Genomic DNA, 5,967 nt, shown 5'->3' with positions numbered 1-5,967 from the left:
ATTTCTGACAAATTCGGGAGATTCTGACAAACACAATCTTATTATCCAAACCAGCAATTGTGCTTTTAGGTATTTACCCAAATGAGTTAAAAACTTAATGGCCACCAAAAACCTACACATGGATGTTTGCAGTAGCTTTATTTGTAATTCTTAAAAGTGTTGTTTCAGGCAGAAGACAAATATCTCAGAAAGAAACAGAGACATAGAGGGAGAAATAAAGAGACACAGAAAAAATAAATATATTGAAAAGCCCAAATGATTCCTTACTGCATATAACGATAGTTAAAAAATTATTATTGAAGTTTTGTTGAAAATATATGTAAAATTACAATTATAGAAAATGGAGGGGATTAAATGAAGTTAAGGTGTTTTAAGATCCCGATTTTGTCTTGGACATGGTAAAATATATATTTATATCTGTAGGATAATCCCTTTAAGAATATAAAAATGTACAACCAACAAGCTAACAGAGAGAGGATATTGAATAACAAAGCATTATTTTAACTACTAAGAAGGCAAAAAGGGGATAATTAAAATAGAACAAAAGGCAAAAATAGAAAACAAGACTATCGATCTAAACCCAAATACATCAGCAATTATATTGACTGTGAACGCGCTAATTATTTTAAACACCATATTAAAATACACACACATACGGACACACACACAGAACCTCAAACTGCGTTGAAATGTCACACCTTAAATATAAGAACGCAGAAAAGTTGAAAGTAAGAAATGGAAAGGTATTAATTTTTTCAAAGTTTATCTGTGGATTCAATGCAGTTTCAGCCAAAATCTCAAGAGTAATTTTCCAGAAAATAGCATGATGTTTTAAAATTTATGTGTAAATGCAAAGGACTGACTCACATAACCAGATATCAAGATTGATGACAAAGTTACATCAACTAAGACAGTAGGGCATTAGTGCAAAAGCAGACAAATGGGTCAACAGAATATGATATGAAAATAGGCCTACACACGTAAGATCACTGTATTAATGATAAATCTGATACTGCAGTGTAATGAGAAATGGACGTTTTTCTATAAATGTTTCTGTAATAAACGAATGTCCATACTAAAAATATATTGTAACCTCTTTCTCACATCATACTAAAAAATTGATTCCAGGCAGCTTGCAGATGTAAATGTAAAGGCAAAACAAACATCAACACAAAACACCCAGAAGAAAACAAGAAAATATCTTCGTGGCCTTGTTTAGGCAGAGTTTTCAGAAATAGGACGTATCTAACTCTGAAGATTAAAAAAAAAAAAAAGTTGAGGGGGGCGGAGCAAGATGGCCGAATAGGAACAGCTCCAGTCTCCAACTCCCAGCGCGAGCAACACAGAAGACCGGTGATTTCTGCATTTTCAACTGAGGTACTGGGTTCATCTCACTGGGGAGTGCCGGACGATTGGTGCTGGTCGGCTGCTGCAGCCCGACCAGCGAGAGCTGAAGCAGGGCGAGGCATTGCCTCACCTGGGAAGTGCAAGGGGGAAGGGAATCCCTTTTCCTAGCCAGGGGAACTGAGACACACAACACCTGGAAAATCGGGTAACTCCCACCCCAATACTGTGCTTTAAGCAAACAGGCACACCAGGAGATCATATCCCACATCTGGCCTGGAGGGTCCCACACCCACGGAGCCTCCCTCATTGCTAGCACAGCAGTCTGTGATCTACCGGCAAGGCAGCAGCGAGGCTGGGGGAGGGGCGCCCGCCATTGCTGAGGCTTAAGTAGGTAAACAAAGCTGCTGGGAAGCTCGAACTGGGTGGAGCTCACAGCAGCTCAAGGAAACCTGCCTGTCTCTGTAGACTCCACCTCTGGGGACAGGGCAATAACAAACACAGCCGAAACCTCTGCAGATGCAAACGACTCTGTCTGACAGCTTTGAAGAGAGCAGTGGATCTCCCAACACGGAGGTTGAGATCTGAGAAGGGACAGACTCCCTGCTCAAGTGGGTCCCTGACCCCTGAGTAGCCTAACTGGGAGACATCCCCCACTAGGGGCAGTCTGACACCCCACACCTCACAGGGTGGAGTACACCCCTGAGAGGAAGCTTCCAAAGCAAGAATCAGACAGGTACACTCGCTGTTCAGAAATATTCTATCTTCTGCTGCCTCTGCTGCTGATACCCAGGCAAACAGGGTCTGGAGTGGACCTCAAGCAATCTCCAACAGACCTACAGCTGAGGGTCCTGACTGTTAGAAGGAAAACTATCAAACAGGAAGGACACCTACACCAAAACCCCATCAGTACATCACCATCATCAAAGACCAGAGGCAGATAAAACCACAAAGATGGGGAAAAAGCAGGGCAGAAAAGCTGGAAATTCAAAAAATAAGAGCGCATCTCCCCCGGCAAAGGAGCGCAGCTCATCGCCAGCAACGGATCAAAGCTGGACGGAGAATGACTTTGACGAGATGAGAGAAGAAGGCTTCAGTCCATCAAATTTCTCAGAGCTAAAGAAGGAATTACGTAGCCAGCGCAAAGAAACTAAAAATCTTGAAAAAAAAGTGGAAGAATTGATGGCTAGAGTAATTAATGCAGAGAAGGTCATAAACGAAATGAAAGAGATGAAAACCATGACACGAGAAATACGTGACAAATGCACAAGCTTCAGTAACCGACTCGATCAACTGGAAGAAAGAGTATCAGCGATTGAGGATCAAATGAATGAAATGAAGCGAGAAGAGAAACCAAAAGAAAAAAGAACAAAAAGAAATGAACAAAGCCTGCAAGAAGTATGGGATTATGTAAAAAGACCAAATCTACGTCTGATTGGGGTGCCTGAAAGTGAGGGGGAAAATGGAACCAAGTTGGAAAACACTCTACAGGATATCATCCAGGAGAACTTCCCCAACCTAGTAGGGCAGGCCAACATTCAAATCCAGGAAATACAGAGAACGCCACAAAGATACTCCTCGAGAAGAGCAACTCCAAGACACATAATTGCCAGATTCACCAAAGTTGAAATGAAGGAAAAAATCTTAAGGGCAGCCAGAGAGAAAGGTCGGGTTACCCACAAAGGGAAGCCCATCAGACTAACAGCAGATCTCTCGGCAGAAACTCTCCAAGCCAGAAGAGAGTGGGGGCCAATATTCAACATTCTTAAAGAAAAGAATTTTCAACCCAGAATTTCATATCCAGCCAAACTAAGTTTCATAAGTGAAGGGGAAATAAAATCCTTTAGAGAGAGATAAGCAAATGCTTAGAGATTTTGTCACCACTAGGCCTGCCTTACAAGAGACCCTGAAGGAAGCACTAAACATGGAAAGGAACAACCGGTACCAGCCATTGCAAAAACATGCCAAAATGTAAAGACCATCGAGGCTAGGAAGAAACTGCATCAACTAACGAGCAAAATAACCAGTTAATATCATAATGGCAGGCTCAAGTTCACACATAACAATCTTAACCTTAAATGTAAATGGACTAAATGCTCCAATTAAAAGACACAGACTGGCAAACTGGATAAAGAGTCAAGACCCATCAGTCTGCTGTATTCAGGAGACCCGTCTCACACGCAGAGACATACATAGGCTCAAAATAAAGGGATGGAGGAAGATTTACCAAGCAAATGGAGAACAAGAAAAAGCGGGGGTTGCAATACTAGTCTCTGATAAAACAGACTTTAAACCATCAAAGATCAAAAGAGACAAAGAAGGCCATTACATAATGGTAAAGGGATCAATTCAACAGGAAGAGCTAACTATCCTAAATATATATGCACCCAATACAGGAGCACCCAGATTCATAAAGCAAGTCCTTAGAGACTTACAAAGAGACTTAGACTCCCATACAATAATAATGGGAGACTTCAACACTCCACTGTCAACATTAGACAGATCAACGAGACAGAAAGTTAACAAGGATATCCAGGAATTGAACTCATCTCTGCAGCAAGCAGACCTAATAGACATCTATAGAACTCTCCACCCCAAATCAACAGAATATACATTCTTCTCAGCACCACATCGTACTTACTCCAAAATTGACCACGTAATTGGAAGTAAAGCACTCCTCAGCAAATGTACAAGAACAGAAATTATAACAAACTGTCTCTCAGACCACAGTGCAATCAAACTAGAACTCAGGACTAAGAAACTCAATCAAAACCGCCCAACTACATGGAAACTGAACAACCTGCTCCTGAATGACTACTGGGTACATAACGAAATGAAGGCAGAAATAAAGATGTTCTTTGAAACCAATGAGAACAAAGATACAACATACCAGAATCTCTGGGACACATTTAAAGCAGTGTGTAGAGGGAAATTTATAGCACTAAATGCCCACAAGAGAAAGCAGGAAAGATCTAAAATTGACACTCTAACATCACAATTAAAAGAACTAGAGAAGCAAGAGCAAACACATTCAAAAGCTAGCAGAAGGCTAGAAATAACTAAGATCAGAGCAGAACTGAAGGAGATAGAGACACAAAAAACTCTCCAAAAAATCAATGAATCCAGGAGGTGGTTTTTTGAAAAGATCAACAAAATTGACAGACCACTAGCAAGACTAATAAAGAAGAAAAGAGAGAAGAATCAAATCGACGCAATTAAAAATGATAAAGGGGATATCACCACCAACCCCACAGAAATACAAACTACCATCAGAGAATACTATAAACACCTCTACGCAAATAAACTGGAAAATCTAGAAGAAATGGATAATTTCCTGGACACTTACACTCTTCCAAGACTAAACCAGGAAGAAGTTGAATCCCTGAATAGACCAATAGCAGGCTCTGAAATTGAGGCAATAATTAATAGCCTACCAACCAAAAAAAGTCCAGGACCAGATGGATTCACAGCTGAATTCTACCAGAGGTACAAGGAGGAGTTGGTACCATTCCTTCTGAAACTATTCCAATCAATAGAAAAAGAGGGAATCCTCCCTAACTCATTTTATGAGGCCAACATCATCCTGATACCAAAGCCTGGCAGAGACACAACAAAAAAAGAGAATTTTAGACCAATATCCCTGATGAACATCGATGCAAAAATCCTCAATAAAATACTGGCAAACCGGATTCAGCAACACATCAAAAAGCTTATCCACCATGATCAAGTGGGCTTCATCCCTGGGATGCAAGGCTGGTTCAACATTCGCAAATCAATAAACATAATCCAGCATATAAACAGAACCAAAGACAAGAACCACATGATTATCTCAATAGATGCAGAAAAGGCTTTTGACAAAATTCAACAGCCCTTCATGCTAAAAACGCTCAATAAATTCGGTATTGATGGAACGTACCTGAAAATAATAACAGCTATTTATGACAAACCCACAGCCAATATCATACTGAATGAGCAAAAACTGGAAAAATTCCCTTTGAAAACTGGCACAAGACAGGGATGCCCTCTCTCACCACTCCTATTCAACATAGTGTTGGAAGTTCTGGCTAGGGCAATTAGGCAAGAGAAAGAAATCAAGGGTATTCAGTTAGGAAAAGAAGAAGTCAAATTGTCCCTGTTTGCAGATGACATGATTGTATATTTAGAAAACCCCATTGTCTCAGCCCAAAATCTCCTTAAGCTGATAAGCAACTTCAGCAAAGTCTCAGGATACAAAATTAATGTGCAAAAATCACAAGCATTCTTATACACCAGTAACAGACAAACAGAGAGGCAAATCAGGAATGAGCTTCCATTCACAATTGCTTCAAAGAGAATAAAATACCTAGGAATCCAACTTACAAGGGATGTAAAGGACCTCTTCAAGGAGAACTACAAACCACTGCTCAGTGAAATCAAAGAGGACACAAACAAATGGAAGAACATACCATGCTCATGGATAGGAAGAATCAATATCGTGAAAATAGCCATACTGCCCAAGGTAATTTATAGATTCAATGCCATCCCCATCAAGCTACCAATGAGTTTCTTCACAGAATTGGAAAAAACTGCTTTAAAGTTCATATGGAACCAAAAAAGAGCCCGCATCTCCAAGACAATCCTAAG

Source organism: Macaca mulatta, chromosome 9, assembly GCF_049350105.2.
Source record: "Macaca mulatta isolate MMU2019108-1 chromosome 9, T2T-MMU8v2.0, whole genome shotgun sequence".
In the NCBI taxonomy this organism is placed as follows: domain Eukaryota; kingdom Metazoa; phylum Chordata; class Mammalia; order Primates; family Cercopithecidae; genus Macaca; species Macaca mulatta.
Note: the sequence above shows the minus strand (reverse complement) of the source record.